Below are 18,893 nucleotides of genomic sequence, written 5' to 3'. Positions count from 1 at the left end.
TGTGATCACTACCTAGCCTTCTGGAGCCATATTCATCTATGCTCATTACCTTTAGCCTATCATGCATCCTATGTGACATTAGTGCATCATCTATCGTCGACTGCAGGCTCCCTACCTCCCATGTTATGTGCCCTTCACACTTCTCAGTACTGTTGCATACAACTAAGTCATGCATTTCACACATATCCAGCATCATGTTTCCTGTTGAGTCTGTGTACCCGTCCATGTCTTCTATGTGTGCGTTCATGTCTCCTAGCATAATAATCTCGCACCCTCCTCCTCGCTCATTATTGTCACTTGATATGCATTCCAGCATTTTTTTTCCTCTTTGGAATTTGCTCCTGTCCACAGGTATACAAAGCCAAGGAGTGTCTGCTCTCCTGCCACTTTCCCTTTTAGCCATAAATGCTCCTTGCATTCCTGTTTGACCCTTTGCCAATTCATACTTTTATGAATGAATGTCCCAATTCCACCCCCTTTTCTGCTGCCCTCTGTTCTATTGCAATATTCCCATGCATAGTCAGGATTACAGGTTGGTTGCTCCATGTCGCTAAGATGTGTCTCCACAAACCCATATACCATCAGCTTTTCCTGCCTTAGTTGGTCGTCTATCTCCTCCCACTTCAGCCTATTCCTGCCACCTTGCATGTTAATATACCCTATGTCCGAATAACCTTGTCAAGGTGCCTACGTCTATTTCTTCTCCTACAGACTCTACGTTTCTTGAATCTTGGGGCCTCCCCGGGTCCGTCTTTATCTACACTGGTGGCCTCAGGGCTCTGGGTCCCCCAAAAAAGCCGTAGCTTGGCGCCCTATCCTACTATCTACCCTCCTGCCCGTGGCACCACTGTAGTGAATGCCATCCTGTGCAAAAGGGTGGGAGTTAGACTCGTACACGTCCCGGTTTACGTCCACTACGCCATACCCAAGTGGTCGGCTCAGACCCCTAATGACCCGGTTAGCTACAACCACACTCCGTTCCATCCCGCTAGCCTGGCCCTGGACCTCTGTGATTGTGCATATAGTCACATGCACATTCGCAGAGGCTTCTCTGAGTTTACGCAACCTAACCTCTAACTGTCTCTTTAGGTTCTGGCTCCTTCCCTTCAGCACATCGTTGAGACCAGCGTGGATAACGACCAGATTTTCGTGCTCCATGTTGTCCCATACCACCTTCTGAGCTTTTGCCATTGCGTCAACCATGCACTTCCCTGACTGGGCCTCCACCCTCACCCGCCCGTCTGCCTTCACTTTTGTAAGGACGCCCTGCTCAACCCTCGCTACGTTGGAGTCCCCCACGACCAGGACCCTTCGCTCTACACGTTCGCCTCCCGCCTGCGCCTGCTTCCTCCAGTTCGCGGTAGCTGGTTCTCCACCCGCCTCGCGCCACTGACACGCGGCGACAGGCTCCCTGCTGCTCCCCGCCCCTAGGTGTCCCTCGCTGCTCTCATAGCATGCCTCTGCCTGAGACTCCGCGCTGTCCCCGCCGTCGGCCTGTGCCATTAGCGCCTCCACCCGCTCTTCCAGCACGGCCCGCTTTTCCCGTTCTTCTTGTAGCTCGCCAGCTATTAGCTCTACCAGGCTGGCCTCGGCCCCTGCCTGTCAAGCAACTCACCGATCCGAGTTTCAAGCTCAATCCGACGCTCTCGCTCCACCTTCAGCTTCCCTTTGAGCCCCTCCACACTAGCTGCCCATTCCTCTTCCATCCGCCGCACAGCCCCCTTAAATCCTTCACACGACCTGCACGCGAAGCTAGCCTCCTCAGCGTCGGATAAACTTGCGAAGTGCGTACGTCTCGTCCAAATAGCACCAACGTGTGCACTCCTCGCACTGCACCAGCTCGCCATCACCCCTGACTTTCCTAGCCTGCCGCGCCATCGCCCGCCCGACCACCTAACGAGAAAGCCCACCAAAATACCTGAACCCACGGTAAGCCCTACGGCAATCTCGCTATCAGGCTACCTCCGCTAGCTTCCCTTAACACGGTTTAAAACTGCCGCTCTACACTTCTTTCACCTTGCAACACGTGCGTCACTACCCGCTTCCAAAAAATACAACTATTCGTTACCTACTAACATCCAACCAAAATAACCAAGAAACTAAAAAAGCATGAAAAACAATATATATAGATAGCTCGGTTAACCTAACACTTCTATCAACCAAATAAACATAAACAAAAATTGAACTTATTCTTTGGTATGCTGCTCCTGCTACGCTGAGATCCACTAGGCCACGTGGATGGATGGATGGATGGATGGATGGGGTTGAACCCTTTATATCGGGCGGTGGCATACGCCACCTAGCCATGACTATTAACATATTTTGTACTTTGTGGTGGGTGAAATTTCACTCCTGCCTTGATTTTAGCCACCAATCAGATAACCTCCGTTTGGTTATTTCTACCCGCTTAAAGTCTGTTTTGCCTTCACTGTCCCTAAACCCCAATGCTTTGAAAAAATCAGCCCCGTTGCCTTGCACTGCAGGGTTAAGCCCTTTACAGAAAAGTATGAGGTGTTCAGCCGTTTCCTCTTCTCCACACGCACCGCACAACGTGTACTTAGTACCTTTGTACTTGACTCGGTACATCTTAGTCCGCAATACTCCCGTCCTGGCTTCAAACAACAAAGAGCTTCCCCTAGAATTATCATACATATTTTCTTTGGCAATTTCTTGCTTGAAAGTTCTGTATGTTCCCAGTGCTGATTTCGTCTGCATCTCTGTTTTCCACAGACCCCCCGCTTTTTCTTGGTTTGCACCCATCCTGCAGTCCAAATATTTGATTGACAATTTTCTGGTCAGCTTCCTCCATTTTGTGTCAACATTCCTCATGTACAAATAACTGAAAACTCTCCTTGCCCACCGCTTTTCTGCCATTTCTCTCAATCGCTCCTCAAATTCAATCTTACTGCTGGCTTCCCTGCCCTCGAATGACGTCCATCCCATGTCACCCTGTACCCCCTGATTTGGTGTATTTCCGTGTGCTCCAAGAGCAAGCCTACCTACCCCTCGCTGCTTAACTTCCAACCTTGCTCGAACCTCTGATATCATGCACAGGACCGCATTGCCGAAAGTCAAACTAGGGACCATCACCCCTTTCCAAATCCCTCTCACCACTTTGTATCTATTGTAATTCCACAGTGCCCTATTTTTCATCACAGCTGCATTTCTGCTACCTTTAGCCGTTACATATTTTTCATGTTCCGTTAGGTACTCAGCCCCATTGTTTATCCACACTCCAAGATATTTGTACTTATCCACCACCTCCAGCGTAACCTCCTGTATTCTATGCTCGCTGCACTGAATATCATTAAAAATCATGACTGCCGATTTTTCTTTACTAAACTTCCAACCTAAGCTATCTCCCTCTTTATCACAGATGTCCATTAATCTCTGCAAGTCTTCCTTGCTGTCAGCCGTAAGTACAATGTCATCCGCGTACATCAGTCCCTGTAATGACTGTTTAATCCATTCTCCTTGCTTGAAAAAGGAAAGGTTGAAGCCAAGTCCACTCCTCTCAAATTTTTTCTCTAATCCTTGTAAATATAGCATGAACAACAGAGGTGACAGAGGGCACCCCTGCCTAAGCCCCTGCTGTAATCTCTATAGGCCCAGATACCTTGTTTTCCCATTTTATAAGCACCTTGTTACTTTTATAGATATGTTTTAAAAGATTACTTACTACACGTAAAGCTGACACACAGCGCACCTTGCGGACATTGCACGTATTGTTTAGTCATAAACAGAAGAAAATCCCCAGCGGCGGCATACGGTGGGCAACGTTCAAAACCCGCAAAAAAAAAAAAATTGAACTCCATCGTTAATCCTGTGTGGTTAATTGCTACAACTAGAAAAGCCGTAATATAGCCCTATCATTCTGTTATTTTTCGCGAAAACTACGATCATGAGCAACGGCGACGTCGGATTTAGGCAGGCCTGATCGCACGCCGTTTTTAATATTCAACTATCCCTACAGCTTCTCCGGCATAATATCCGTGTGTATTTGGTTTTATAGAAAACGAAAATGGCATTGCTTCTAGTACAAAAATGTATATATGTTCTTAGTACAAGATCGCATATACACAGCCGGCATTTTTTCGGGGGCGCTAAGAGTAGTGCCAGCCGGCGTGTAAATTCCCGCTGGGTTTCCAGCGGTGCGTCGTGCCTTGTGACAAAATGAAAAGGCAGCAAATGAGATTGCTAATGTCTCACAGCGAACATATACGGTGAACACTTTGTGTTTACAGCAGAAACACAGCGCATCGACGCTGCGCCGGCGACACAAACATTGCTTATACAGCTTCTATTCCAGGCAAAATGATCTCCGCTAGACTAAAGTGACGCGTGTATATTGTTTATTTAATAAAATAAAATAAAAAAAAAAACATGCCCATGATGAAACGAGAGTTCCGATACAGTGCATGCACTGCGAACGGGCTCGGCCGTGCTCGCATTGCATACATCGGCATCTTCGTGTGGAATTATTGCGAGGAAAGCGGCAAAAGCGGTAATGGCACGTACACACTAGCGGAAAAACGCGCGCGGCGCGCCGCCGGCGGCAAGACGCGCGCCGCGAAAGCAGCCGCGAAACGGGTTTTTGTTGCCGCGGCAGAGATCGCCCCTGGACCGATTTTTTGCGGTTTGCCGCGTGCCGCGGATGAAGGAGACCAATGAGAGCGACCCGCTTCCGTGACGTGCGCGCGGGAAACTGGTGCCATGCGGACCCGCCCGACCGCTTGTTTCTCGTTTCGCACTATCATCTGCACGCGTGAGCTCCCGGATAGTTCGAGAAGGGGAGAGGAGTCTAGTCGGTCACGTGATTGCCGCAGCGGCGCGCCGCCGGTTGGTGTGGCTACCCTGTCGCTGCTGCGTTTTGCCGCCGGCGGCGCGCCGCGCGCGTTTTGCCGCTAGTGTGTACGTGCCATAACAAAACATCGCTGCTTGTGAGCGTCGTTCTGAAGCGCCGGCAGCTACAGATTCGAGCAGGCCTAGCGACGATATCGGTGGCGAGCGATCAACGATGGCGACGCTGCCGGCGACGTCAGAGCGCGACCACTCCTCTGTCGCTGAATGGCCACGCCGCTGTGCCGCAGGGAGATCTAGCAGAGAGACCCCTTGCATGACAGGCAGATCACTGTTTTCCAGCAAGATCGCCGTCGGCCGGCGGTCTGCTAACTGACTGCTAACGGCGTGCGGCGAGTTGCCGTGTCGCTACCGTGGACGCGCCGTGGACACCATAAGTGGCTCCAAGGAAATCAACGTCACTCTGCTTACGAAGAAGCTGCCTCTATTTGCGTCTGGAATATGCTGAAATGGAACATGGTGATCGGTTACTTGAATTCCGACGGCGTTTCTTCACTCGATCGTAAATTGGATTTCGTTGAAAGTGAAACCCTGAACCGTCGTTGTCAGGTATCGTTGTCTCAACCTAGAAAGCAATTTACTGTATGAAATCCTCGCCCTTCTCGAGTTATTTTGCATCAAAAGCTCTTACAGTGAGCCGATCAGTCTCGAATCTGTACCGTAACACGATCGGCGGTGCACACTTTCAGCTGCTGGTGCATGCAGCTGCAGTTTTCTGCGCAAGACACTTTTAGGGCGTTTTTCACAGGGAAATTCGTCCTCGATTATCGGAGCCTCTTCAATGTTTTCAATATTCACGCTGAGAGAAACGACAAAGAAAAATAGTTCAAACTCGCTAAGGTTACAGTTTTGTAAAACGTAAAAACAACGTGATTTTTATTTGTTGCTAAAGTCGAGCGAATATGCTAGAAAGAACGACCACACGGTTCATAAGATACTAAATAAATAAATGAAAAAAAACTGAAAAACACGTAACCTCTTGGCAGACATTCATAACGCGCTTAGTCAAAGTGAGAGAAAGCACTGGGCAGCACGAACATTTCCTCAACAAGCTAACAATTCAAATAACACAAAATCAGTACAAACCCTTCTTTTGTAAGAACCACTGGACAATACAAACATTTCCACAATAAACTATATATAATAATTCAAAAATTAAAAAGATATTTTAAACTCTTCGTGTCTAAGAAACACTGGGCAGTATAAATATTTACACAATAAGCTAACAATATAAAATCAAAAGACAGATCATAAACTCTTCGCTATTCAAAAATGTAAACCAAATACCAAACTCGATACAAAACAAAAAGGCAAGAACACTACTCAAAGGGCAGAGGTTGTAATAACGAAGCGGCAAAATGCTGATTTTATGGTAGGGGATAAATTAAGGTCAGGGCCTGTTACAGCTTGAATAAAGCTGGGGCATTATACTGCGATGAAGTTCACTGTCCTTTTATACAAACGCTACAAAACAATTGAGAATGTGTTTCTACGCACAGTTGATCTCTGAATAAACTCGTCCGCAATGTCACTGAGATTTATTTTGCGAGCGAGCTCTTCGTGCCCATGGAGAACTGCTATGTGATTTGACCACGCTTGTCCCATTGTTGACCTAAGGTATGTTTTGACACGACGGAGACATGAAAACGATCTCTCAGATGTGCATGACGGAATAGTAAAAGCGATTTTGACAAGCTTAGCCACCTCCGGCAAAAGATATCGCAGCTGCTCACAGTTATCGCCCGAAACCATCTCTACAACGTCCTGAAACGTTTTCAATGGTATATTGCGTTGCCTTGCTATATCTATGAGCATATTACCATAGAGAAAGAAATTCAACAAGCGGGAACACTCGGCGAAACCTGGCAACAGGAAACATGTCACGCTATAGTATTGATGCCGAACGTTAGCTGCCGCGAGCATCGCAAAAAAAGAAAGTGAAATTAAGTTAACAGACATTGTTTTATTTTTTAATTCTTTGCCGCGAAAACTAAAGCGTTTTGCGTATAAATGAACTTAAACTTTGTGACTTATTTTTCTTGCGTTACCTAGCGACAGGCCAATGACGGGCCAGATGCATGCGTCATCCGCCAGACACTCCACCGAAGCGAGCGAGGACGGCTGCGCGTTTGAGCGCTCGCCCGCGGCGACCCGTCTGTCTCCTTTTTTTTTTTTCTTTAAATGTAGCCTGGTTTCTTGGGCTCCCGGCATATTCTTGCGTTCCTTATGCACTGGGACAAGACACCACTGCACTGCTGGACTACGGCAAAGTGAGAAATATTGTGTCACAGTCTACGACGCAATTAGGCTTACGGCACGGAACCGAGACTTAAGACGCAGTTAGCGAAAAACAGCTCGGCCGTCCTGGCGCAGTTCATTTGAGTTAATGAATCGTGCTGGGACATGTTTCCGACGCTTCCTAGGGGATTATTGTAACTTATTTCGGTTCTGTTGAGGCACACTGGCCGCACACGGCGCTGTGACGCAGTTAGCGAGAACCAATTAACTCGGCCGCGGTGCGTAGTCTAGTGCATCTTGCTAGAAGTTTGTTCCGCTTTCGCTGACGCCAGACATCACTGAAAAGTAATTTCGCTACTTTTTGGGGTACTTTTGAAGCACACTGGCCGCACAGCGCGCTGTGACGCAGTTAGCGATAAGCAGCTAGGCCGTGGTGACATAGTTAGTTTGGCGTGTAATGATTCTTAGAGGGACAAGTTTGTGACGTTTTTTTTTTTTTTTGTGGTCCCGCAACAACATATACCTTCTTTCGATACTCACGCCGGTCGAAAACGCGATGGGCGATTGCCAAGAGGGATAACATGGGAGTGTGTTGCTGGCGCCGGCAGAACGCGCAAAAGATAACGCCGAGGAACATATCAGAAACTTGTAATTCGAAAATTCCATCTTCTAAAGGACTGAAAACAGGCTTTGCACCCACGCATTTGTCTTCAATGCGAGTATAAGGCATTCTGCGAACGTCTAGCATGGTCCAGCTGGGAGCCTCTGTTGCGTCCGTCTCTGTGTATGTATACCGTACCGTTGCGTCGCCCGAGGCCAAGTTTTGGAAACGCGAAGTCGCCCGTGTATTTGTGCTGCTAAAGTGCAGGAAATAATGCCCGGAAATGGTGGAATGCTTGGAAATCAGATGTTTCATATTTTATTGTATTGTTTGAGATGAGTCGGATATTTTCTACGCCATATTTGTAAAAGCGAACTACTTTTGTTTGTAATGCCACCCATTCACCGCTTTCGCACGTTTCGCCTCTACACGCAGTATTCCTATGTCTAAATACCAAAATGACACATGCTGTTACATGCTTGTAAATGTAACATGTTTGTAATTTACTTTTTTTCAGCTGATACCGTCCGGTGGAGCTTCATACGGGAACTACTGCTTACCTGGGGTCACAACGTTGGATGAACGCATAAAAAGCGCGGAGCGAGCTTTTATATAGAGCAAAATTAATATTTCCTCATTTCACAAGGGCTCTTGCGTCTACTTAGTTAAATTGCACGTGGCACAAATTCGATGGGACTTGGCAAAATTGTTCGCAATCATTTTTACCAAATAATAAACCGATTCCGCATGAAGACCGTGCGCGGTCGAGAAAAAAAAAAAAAAAGGCGCAGCCGGTGTGCTAGATAGCGTTCAAAATGCGCGCGGCCGAAAACGGAAGTGGTTGATGCCGACCGCTTGGCGCGTGCTGTCAATAGGTGACCCGTAAAATAGCGAGGGATTGTGGGATGCGCCGTCAGCTAGCTGCTTCCGGTTCGAGTCAGCGCCACCACCGTTTCGCCGTTGAATTAAATTGATGCGCTTGCAGTCCGTTCTTCTTTCTGGGGTTTTACGTGCCAAAACCAGTTCTGATTATGAGGCACGCCGTAGTGGAGGACTCCGGATTAATTTTGGCCACCTGGGGTTCATTAACATGCACCACAACGCAAGCACACGGGCGTTTTCGGATTTCGCCTCCATCGAAATGCGACCCCCGCGGCCGGGATTCGATCCCTCGAGCTCGTGCTCAGCAGCTCAACGCCTTAGCTGACTGAGCCACTTGCGCTTGCAGTCCGGCTTTGTACCACTCGAAGATTACCCAGTTGCAGGTGCCTAGCAAAACAATCGTCGGCTGTTCAGCCGTTGGCTGCTTAAATTCAAGCGTTAAAGATGAACGCATGTAACTACTGCCTTGCAGCAACCCTTGCTGAGCCAGCTGTGCACAAGCATCAGAGGAATGGCTGTCACTTCCAAAACTGTAACAAGGCAGAGACCATCCGTGAACAAAAAGAAAATGAACGTACAGTGCCACTTATCAGGCGGCGATTAGCTGTGTAAGGGCCGACACGGAATGATTCCCCAATATATTTCTTTCTCTAATATTGACTCAGACAACCAGAACTATTTCAGTACTCGCATGCACAAATAGAGGTATTTGAAACGAGGTTTTACGGCGCGAATTTAGGCGGGACACAGCGAGATACACACATAATACTCGTAACCAACTAGCCCTCCTTAGCTGCTTCAGCACAGACAGAGATAATGCGCAGCCGTAATATGACGGCGATACGGCCATTGTTGACAAAAAAGCGAGAACGTCTAACTACGTACCACTTCAAATGAACCTAGAGTTTCGACCGAGACATGCCGTTGACAGCACGCAAAGTTATTTTCAGCGCTAGCTGCGCCGTTATACCGACGATATCGGTTGTTAGCTACGAGCACAGAGCAGCATGCACCGCTGTAGCCATCGCCTCAGCACCCGATTTCCCAAGTAATGCTTCTATACGCTCGATAAATTATCGGATAACGATAACTTTTTCACCTGTCTGACTGACTCGCAGGCAGAGCAGTCAGTGACGGTGCGTCCAAGCAACGGCAAATGTCGTAGAGCTAAACCTAGCAGAAACAAAAAAACACCGCATATCCACGCGGTGAATGATGATGAGTGGGCGAAGCTCCGGAGGGAATCATCGGCAAACCGTGAATCTTCCGTGTAATTCGCCCAGTCTCGCCGCACTAAATCGAACGATTGACTTCCACCAATGACATGCGCCATATGTGACGTCATTCCTCTTTTATAACAGCGCCCTTCATTATAATTGCACCATCTCCCGCTTAAGAGGACGCTAGCACAAACGCGTTAGAAACGTGCAGTACTCTCTAGTAAGGGGGAGAGGCCACAGCGTCTTACGCAGCCGTTTACACATGCCGGAACGTGCACCGCGTTTGCCGACGCCATCACATGACTGCTGAGAGAGTATAACCCCCGTATTCATAAACGCTCCTCGACTTGAACTTGACTTGCCACCGCCTTCAACGCGTTTCAAACGCGCTGCCCAAGGCGGTGGCAAGTCAAGTTCAAGTCGAGGAGCGTTTATGAATACAGGGGTAAGGCGGAGAGGCCACAGCGTCTTACACGGGCCGTAACGCGCTAGCACAAACGCGTTAGAAACGCGCAGTCTTTCGTTAATGTTGGGTATTTATTGTCATCGTGGTGCGTGTGTCCATGTGCGCTTCGTGGCGTAGTGGTTAGCGCCGCGCGTTCGGAAGCGAGGGGTCCCTGGTTCGATTCCGCGCTACGGACACAACTTCAGAAATTATTTTTTCTCATAAAAGTAGACTTGGCTACCTACTACGACGACTACTACTACTACTACAGAGGAGGGACAGACCCACACCCTAAGGAGCTTCGCCCCTAAAAAGGCCGCCGAAACGAAAACCAGAGTTCCTTTATGAATAAAACCGTATCCTTGCCTTTCTTGGCTCGTCATCGTCGCGCCCAGAGTGAACTAAAACCTAGAAATCAGGTACATGAATGGTACGACATTGCTGGTCCACAAAGCGGACGGAAAGCTTCGCACGACTGACAGTTAAAACCACGTAGAAAAACACGTGCGCCGGGCATGCCGCCGGGTCGTCCGTCGAGCCGGAAGCTGCTAGCAGACGGCGCGCCCCACAATTTCCTGCGATTGCCCGTTTTACGGGAATACTTCTAGTTCACTGTAGGGTCACCTATTCGGCCGCTGAGCAACCTAAAGTAGGGTGCTTCGATGCCCAGCGCCGCCGTTCAGGGTGGAGACAACCCCGCTGACGCCGCCATATTGAATCAAACGAGCTGAGAGACTCAGCTACGCTAGCGTTTAGAAATAGTGTTACTCGCGGCGCACTTCCAAGCGCTTTGCCTTGATGAGGATTTTTTTATCGGTATCGCATCTGCACATCTTTATAACCAATAGCCGTTAACTCGTCGAAGGTCCAAGACGTAAATGTATGGCGCCGGGAACATGCCCCAAGTTGCATAATTCAATCACATTTAATATGCCGTGTGTATGTTTGAAATACGCACTATTTTTATTATTTTTTTTTGCACTTCGATGCTTGGTATATAAGGTTTGCGACCCCCTGTGTGTGGAAGTTTTTCTTTTTCGCTCTTGTATTTTGGTTTACACGTCACGCCTCCTTTACCGTAGCCAGCCACTCGCGCACGGCGGTTAGTTTCCCTTGCGTTGCGCGTGCTCTTCGCGTTCGTTGCAATTATTTGACGATATCTACGCGCAATTTTGCTTTTTTTTTCCCACAAAACTGTGTGCTGACAGGATTAAGCTGGTGTAAAAATAACTGCGATGTGAAAATAAGGTTTAGTTAGTGCTGTAGAGAAACATGTAACGTAAATTGTCTGTGTCAATCTTGCGTAGTACACACAAGAAACTAAACGATGCACAAAATGTATTTGCTTATAATGTCTAGTACAATCAGTCATGAAAGAGATATGTACATGAAAAATTACATCTACTGTGTGGCGCCTGAAGGTTATGTTGAAAGACGAGATAAAAAAAAATTCGCAAGGTAGGCTCGACACACAATTCGGGATAGGGAGAGTTTTTTTGTAATTTATTCATTACATGGGGGGGGGGGGGGTTCAAGTGAGTACATCAACCTTATTACACACAATATAAATCGAAAACAAGAATGCCAACAAGAAAACGCAACCGCGGGTAATATTAATCAAGATATCCACCCAGAATACATCAGCTACCATCGAATACGTCGCATCAGCCAAACACATCGATGGCGAGTACAGAACATTCTATAAATAACCATTAGAACACTGATAACTACATTGAAAAAATAAACAACACTGCATACATATCGCGTTCAAAAACCGTAAATGAAACTAAGACAGTCAAATACAGATTAGCAATGTTTTTCGCTTCGAAAATATAGTCCATGATGATGTAAGGCTGTTGACTTTAACAGACGGCGCCCATCTTGTCGATTTCCCTCGTACTGGTCCCCTTCAAAGTGTTTCTAAGTACAAGTAAAACAACAAAAGTGATTATTGATATGAAAAGTTGCCTTGTAAATACAGAGAACCCATAACAGTGCTTAAAAATAAATTTTCGCACAAGTAATGCTGTATTACCTTGCTTCACACGTTTCGAAGAAATGCACAGGCTACAACAGACACCATGCCAGAAAGCGCCGAAACATTTTGGTCCCATGATGCCCTTTAACTCTACTACACCTGGGCATACCGTGCACAGGCATTTAAAGACCGTCACAGTACCCACTACGATCGGGAATGAGCACGAATGACCATCGGCTTACGAGCACCACGCTACAAATATATTCGCCTAAAAAATGAGCTATACAACGTAACAACCTGAGATCCGCAAGATATCTGCTGAGAAATCAGAGAAAATCACAATGCTTCGCTTGCCAGGTACACAACAGCCGCTCTCCCCAGAAGAATCACTGCGTTCTTTAGTCCCAAATAACCAGTAGCGAAAAAAGAAACTGAGGGAAAAAAAAGAAACAAGAGACACACGATGTGTGCTTCCCGTGAAAAAGTAAAATAGGTGGTTTACATGACGATTTGTAGCTAATGTAAGGCTATTTCGCGGCGAAGCATTTTCGTCAGTCCTTAAAATAAGGGTACTACTCGCATAGACTGCGCCGATCAAAACGGCAAAAGCCTATGCGACGCGCGCTCGCAAACCATAGGCTACTCAGACAGCATCGGTGCAGTGCTTAGTTCGTGAGCGAACGTAGGTACGTGAGCGAGGATCAGAGAATACTTTCTTATTTAAATGAAAAACACGATGCGATAGTCTAAACTTTCTTGACACTTACCTCGCAAATGTAGGAGCTATCCGTTGCCTTCCAGTGATACCGCTTTACTTGGGCTTCCCATCTCTTCCTTCGCTCTGGGTCCCGGGGGAAGCGTAAACAACGAAGCCCTTTACGCGTCGATCCGGTGCACTTGGGAACACAACAGCCCGTCATGTCGACTCGATGCACTTGACAAGCTTGTCATTCATGCGGCTGAACACTGTCCAGCAAGTAGAAGCGTCAGCGAAGCATCCGCGCGCACTGTGTCTCGAACTAAGCACCGGCACCAAGCACTCGCAACCGCTCGCTGTGATTCAAGATGGCGTCGCAGCGAGAAAGCGGCGGCGCGGGCATTATCTAGTACACTCTAGCGCGGGTGCGGTCAAAGGATGGCACCACCCTGAACGGCGGCGCTGGCATCGAGGCACCCTAACCTAAAGTTTGCCCGCGCGCCGAATACTCCCCTGGTGGAAGGATGGAAGCGTCGAATGTCGTCGCCCGGCCAGCGCGCGGCCGCGCGCCCGTGTTCTCTACGGCGCGAGCGATCGTACGCGTTCTTTTCGCGACGGCGAGCACGACCTCATCAACCAGCAAAGGTGGCCCGCAATACTGCTGTGTTGTTGATTGCCACAACAGCCTTAAAAGGTCGAAAGCCGCCCGTGAAGTCCTACAGAATTCCGGGGAGGTGGTACGAGAAGGACAGACGACAAACGTGGATAACTGCAGTGCGCCGAGTCAAGTAAGTCACGTACTTTCGCACTCGCGTGCAATATCACGGCCGCTCGATAAAAACGCAATAGTATTATGCCTGTATTTAGCGCATGGTCGTTTGTTTTACACGTGTCGTGTAGTTGAATCGTACAGTGACATCCGCCGTGTTAGCTTAGCGGTATAAATGCATACGTGTTGCTCCGCTAAGCTCGACGACGCGAGCTCGATTCCCGCTCACGGTGGCCGCATTTGGATGGGGGCGAAATGCAAGAACACACTTGCTACCGTGTACTTTGATTTTTGTGCACGTTAAAGAACCCCCCGTGGTCAAAATTATTCCCGAGACCTTCCATTACAGCGTGCCCCATAATGATATCGTGGTTTTGGCACGTAAAACCCCCGAATATAATTGATTGTACTGTTCGTTCACTCGCGATCGGGAAGGACGAGCTCGAGAATTATTTATTATTTATTTATTATTTATTTATTTATTTATTGGAAATACTGCAAGCCAATGATTTGGCTCGGAGCAGGAGGGGCTTCATGTAAAATATAAAAGTACAGTATTAAACAACGCAAGTGATGAACACAAGAAATAGTACATATCGTAAAGAAAATTAAAAGCCGTGTCATGAAAATTGTTTAACAAATGTGGTCATAAAAAGGGAAAAACACAATAGACACGTTGTATAAATGCCTAACAAAATAAGCATAAAATAAGTGTGGTCAGAAATTCAAAACATGGCGCTGCATTTCATTAACAAAATCACCAGAGGTAAATATGCTGGTTGGCAAAGAATTCCACTCCGCGACTGTGCGTGAGAAGAAACTATATCGAAATGCGTTTGTGCGAGCGAAGGTTGGTGCTAAAGAATGTTCATGACTGTGTCGCGTTGTCCTCGTACTAAGGCGCCTAACAGAGTTTGGGAAAGCCAAGTTAATTTTTCCAGAAAGGCAGTTATGAAGGAATGAAAGGCGCTAACTTTTCTTCGGGCTTCCAACGTCGGTATATTATTGAGTTTCATTAAATCTGAAGGAGATTCTAGGCGTTTGTACTTTGCGAATATAAATCTGCTTTCCTTTGAATTTTTTCAAGTTGCATAATATCTTTTTTATAATGCGGATCCGATAAGACGGAAGAATACTGTAGTTTTTAACCTTATGCAAGCATTGTAAGCTAGAAGTTTTTACTAATTGGTGCATTTTAAAGTTTTCTTTTGAGGAACCACAGTTTTCTCAGGCATGCTACACAGATATCCGATATATGTGCTGACCACGTGAACTTGTTTGTTAGCGTAAAGCCGAGGTATTTAAACTTGTCAACTTCTGGAATTGGACTGTTGTGTATGGAATATAAGAATGCACTAACTATCTTTTCCCTAGAAACACGGAGCAGTACTGTTTTTTCTGAGTTGAAAAGCATTCCCCAACGATTGCACCAATCTCCAATTGCACATATACTGTTTTGCAGCAAGATGTGGTCATTAGCAGATGATATATCTTTGAATACGACACAATCATCGGCAAACAACAGAATGGATACAGTACCGGGAACCACCTCAGCCAGATCATTTACATAAATAAGAAACAACAATGGTCCTAAAACACTGCCCTGTGGTACTCCCGCGGTAACTGGAAGCACAGAAGATGTGTAATTCTTTATTTCTACAAATTGGCTTCTATTGGAAAGATATGCACTAACCCATCGGACAATGAAGGAAGGCAGGCCGAGTCATTTTAATTTATACTATAGCTTATCATAGGGCACTTTGTCGAAGGCCTTCGAAAAATCCAGGAAAAGAATATTGTCACGTAGTAGTTACGCTGAAGAAAACAGTCGTAAAACTGTGTATGACGAAACTGATTCTTTATTGGGCGAACCTGTGCCCACAAAAGCAAGCTACACTCAAAGCACAACGATAGCGGCGAACACAGTCGGCGATCGTCGAAAATCTGATCAGCGGCGAAACACGTCGGCTTTTATACCTGAGTCATCGAAGGTTCCAGATTAACCCCTGATGCCCACGTGTCTTCCAGAAAGTTCTAGACAATTCGCGTCGGCCATACAATCAGATAACATAAGCGTCGGTGAAAACAGGCAACGGAAAGAAGCATCGATAACGTTCTAGAAACTTCCGATACAGGCGCGTCCTGCGCCGAGTGATAACGTTTAACATTTGTTAGCCGGTGGAAAGCGGCCATCGGCGAAAGATAAACATGTATACGTGTCAATATCAACCTGTCCAGAAGTACACCCAAGATCTCATGCACAGTTGAAACCAGCTGAGTGACTGTGGATATGGCTTTTCTGAAGCCGTGCTGGTGTGATGACAATACTTTCCGATCGGCTAGAAACTCTTGAATGTAACATGCAACGGCATGATCCAACAGCTTGCAACAAGTGCTTATGACTGAGACAGGGCGATAATTATTTACAGAAAGCCGCTCACCTTTCTTGTGGATGGGTGTAACACGTGCAATGCGCCAATCTCTTGGGATGGCACTTGTAGCTATTGACATGTTAAACATGTTGGTCAAAAACCCCGAAATCTGCTCAGCGTAGCCGTCAGAGCCTGGTGACTTTTTAATATTCAGATTATAGAAACAAAGCAGTGACACCTTCACAAGTAATTACTAGTGTTTTCTCCGGTAACGTCGGGGAACCCTGATAGACGTATTCGTCTAGCTCAGAAAGTACAGTTTGAAAATACTGATTAAAACATTCTGCAATTTCCCTTGATTCATGCATTATTCGATCATTCACTTTTAATTTATGTATCTCCTCATTAGCTTCACTTATGTGGCGCCGAAATTTTTGTGGGTCAGCCGTAATAAATTCTGCCAATGTTTTGCTGAAGAAGTTGTTTCTTGCTTGTTTAACTTTTTCCATTAAGTCATACTTTAATTCAGCGAACTGAGATGTAGAAGTTTTGTGCTGCTTTCTGAAGCGCTTTATTTTCCGTTTCGTCTGAATTATAGCCCTACTGATCCAACGATTTGTGCGACGCTTGTAAATATTTCTTGTAGGAATGAAATGAGGAATGCATTATTCTGTAGGCAGGCAGGCAGGCAGGCAGGCAGGCAGGCAGGCAATGAACTTTATTTTAGGTCCTGAGGAGCGACTCCGAGAAGCCCTTACGGGGGAGGCCCGCCACCGCGGGCCGCTCCCACGTTGGGACGGGCAGGCCGTGCCTGACCGCCGCGTCGTGGGCCCTCTGGACAGCCCATAGCTGAGCGGTGAGGTCGGAGCTCTTGAGCGCCTCCACCGACTCTTCTTCCGTGGTGAGATTATCGTGGTCCCGTAACGAGGGACACCGCCAGAGCATGTGTTCTGAAGTGCAGAAGGGATCGCCGGCAATCCGGACAATCGGGCTCGAACGAGTCCGCGTACCTGCTGACCCTGGCTAGACTGGGATAGGACCTGGTCTGCAGCACGCGAAGGGTGAAAGACTGAGGCCTGGAGAGCTTGGCGTGGGGCGGGGGATAGACCCTCCTGCCGAGCTGATGGTGCTTTGAAATTTCGTTAAACGTGTGGAGCGAGTCCTTGTGGAACCCCGCGTCCGCGCCCTCGAACGGCGGTTCCCCGGCGCGGTGGGTGAGTTCGCGCGCGCGGGCGTGGGCCAGCTCGTTGGCATTGGGAACGACGGTGGAGACCTGAGGCACCATGTGGGCCAGGAACCAAGTGATGACATGGGGGGAGACGCTCCTGCCGCAAAGCAGGGAGGCCGCTTCCCTCGAGACCGAACCCGTGGCGAAGGCCCTGACCGCCGCCCGGGAATACGTGTAGATCTGCGGCCTGCTCCCGTCCCGAAGGTCGAGGGCCACCGCGACCTGCTCCGCCAGTGCCGGAGACCCGCCCCGCACCGACGCGGCGTTAAGGAGGTTGTCCCTGTGATCTACCACGGCCGCTACGAATCGGTCGGATGAACCGTATTGGGCGGCGTCGATGAACGCTACCGATCGCGGATCGCCTGCTACGGATCTGAGAAGTGCGGCCGTCCGGGCCCTGCGTCTGCCTACATTGTGTTGCGGGTGCACGTTGCGCAGGAACGGCGAGACCGTGATGGCCTCCCGCGTCTCCGCGTCGAGCGCGCACCACCTCTCCCAGACGGCAGTGGGATTGCAGCCCAGCGCCTCCAAGATCCGCCTCCCCGCAGGCGAGGAAGAGAGCCTGACAACATGGGCCGTCTGCTGTGCCTCGACAACCTCGTCGAGAGTGTTGTGGACTCCCAGCTCCATGAGCTTCTCCGTGCTGGCGCCCATGGGGATGCCGAGCACCTTTTTGATGCTCTTGCGCATCAGCGCTTCGAGCTTTGCCCTCTCGTATCCGTGCCAGCGATGCGCGGCGGCCACGTACGTGATGTGGCTCATTAGGAAGGCGTGGTACAACCTGAGGAGGTTGTCCTCCCCCAGCCCTCCGCGACTGTTGGAGACTCTATTGATGAGCCTGACCATGTTGTCCGTTTTTTTTTTTGGCGATACAAGCGATCGTCTGTCCGTTACAGCAATTTGCCTCGATGAGCATACCGAATACGCGGATGACCTCCACCTTGGGAATGACCTGCCCGATGGCCGTGCGAATGGAGATGTCGACCTTTTCGAGAGGCACCTGACCCTTGGGGATGCGCCCCCTCCTGGTCGGTCGATACAAAAGAAGTTCGGACTTGGACGGGGAGAGCCGGAGCCCCGTGCCCGCCAAGAAATCATCCGTGTTGCTCAGGGCCGCCTGTAGGGATTCCTCGACTCTGCCTTCACTGCCGCCATCGCACCACACCGTGATGTCGTCGGCGTAAAGAGCGTGATTAACGCCGTCCACTTCGGACAGACGGGCTGAGAGACCGCGCATGGCGACGTTGAAGAGAAGTGGCGAGATGACCGACCCCATAGGGGTGCCCCTTGCCCCCAGCTCGAAGGGATCAGATTTTAGCGCGCCCACCTTGAGAGTGGCGCGCCTGCCCCGTAGGAACGAACCCGTGAAACTTTGATCCAAGGTCCACCTCCGTAACGGAATCGAGGATGTGCCTATGGTAAATTTTATCGAAGGCCTTTTATCGAAGGCCGCTAGGATACTCCTGACGTCTCTGGTGTCCCTATCGATGATCTGGTGTTAAATGAGTTTCATGACGTCCTGAGATGACAGGGACGGACGAAAGCCCACCATGTTGTAGGGGAAGAGTTCGCGTTCCTCAATGTACCTAGATATCCGGTTGTG

General features: G+C 48.4%; 1 pseudogene; it reads right to left on the bottom strand.

Moving 5' to 3' along the window:
* Positions 1-412: 412 nt before the first annotated feature.
* LOC119455686 (uncharacterized) lies at positions 413-18,566 on the bottom strand (annotated as a pseudogene).
* Positions 18,567-18,893: the final 327 nt, after the last annotated feature.

The sequence above is a fragment of the Dermacentor silvarum genome, chromosome 1 (genome assembly GCF_013339745.2).
Source record: "Dermacentor silvarum isolate Dsil-2018 chromosome 1, BIME_Dsil_1.4, whole genome shotgun sequence".
Classification (NCBI taxonomy): domain Eukaryota; kingdom Metazoa; phylum Arthropoda; class Arachnida; order Ixodida; family Ixodidae; genus Dermacentor; species Dermacentor silvarum.
Note: the sequence above shows the minus strand (reverse complement) of the source record. Positions and strands in the feature narration are given on the sequence as shown.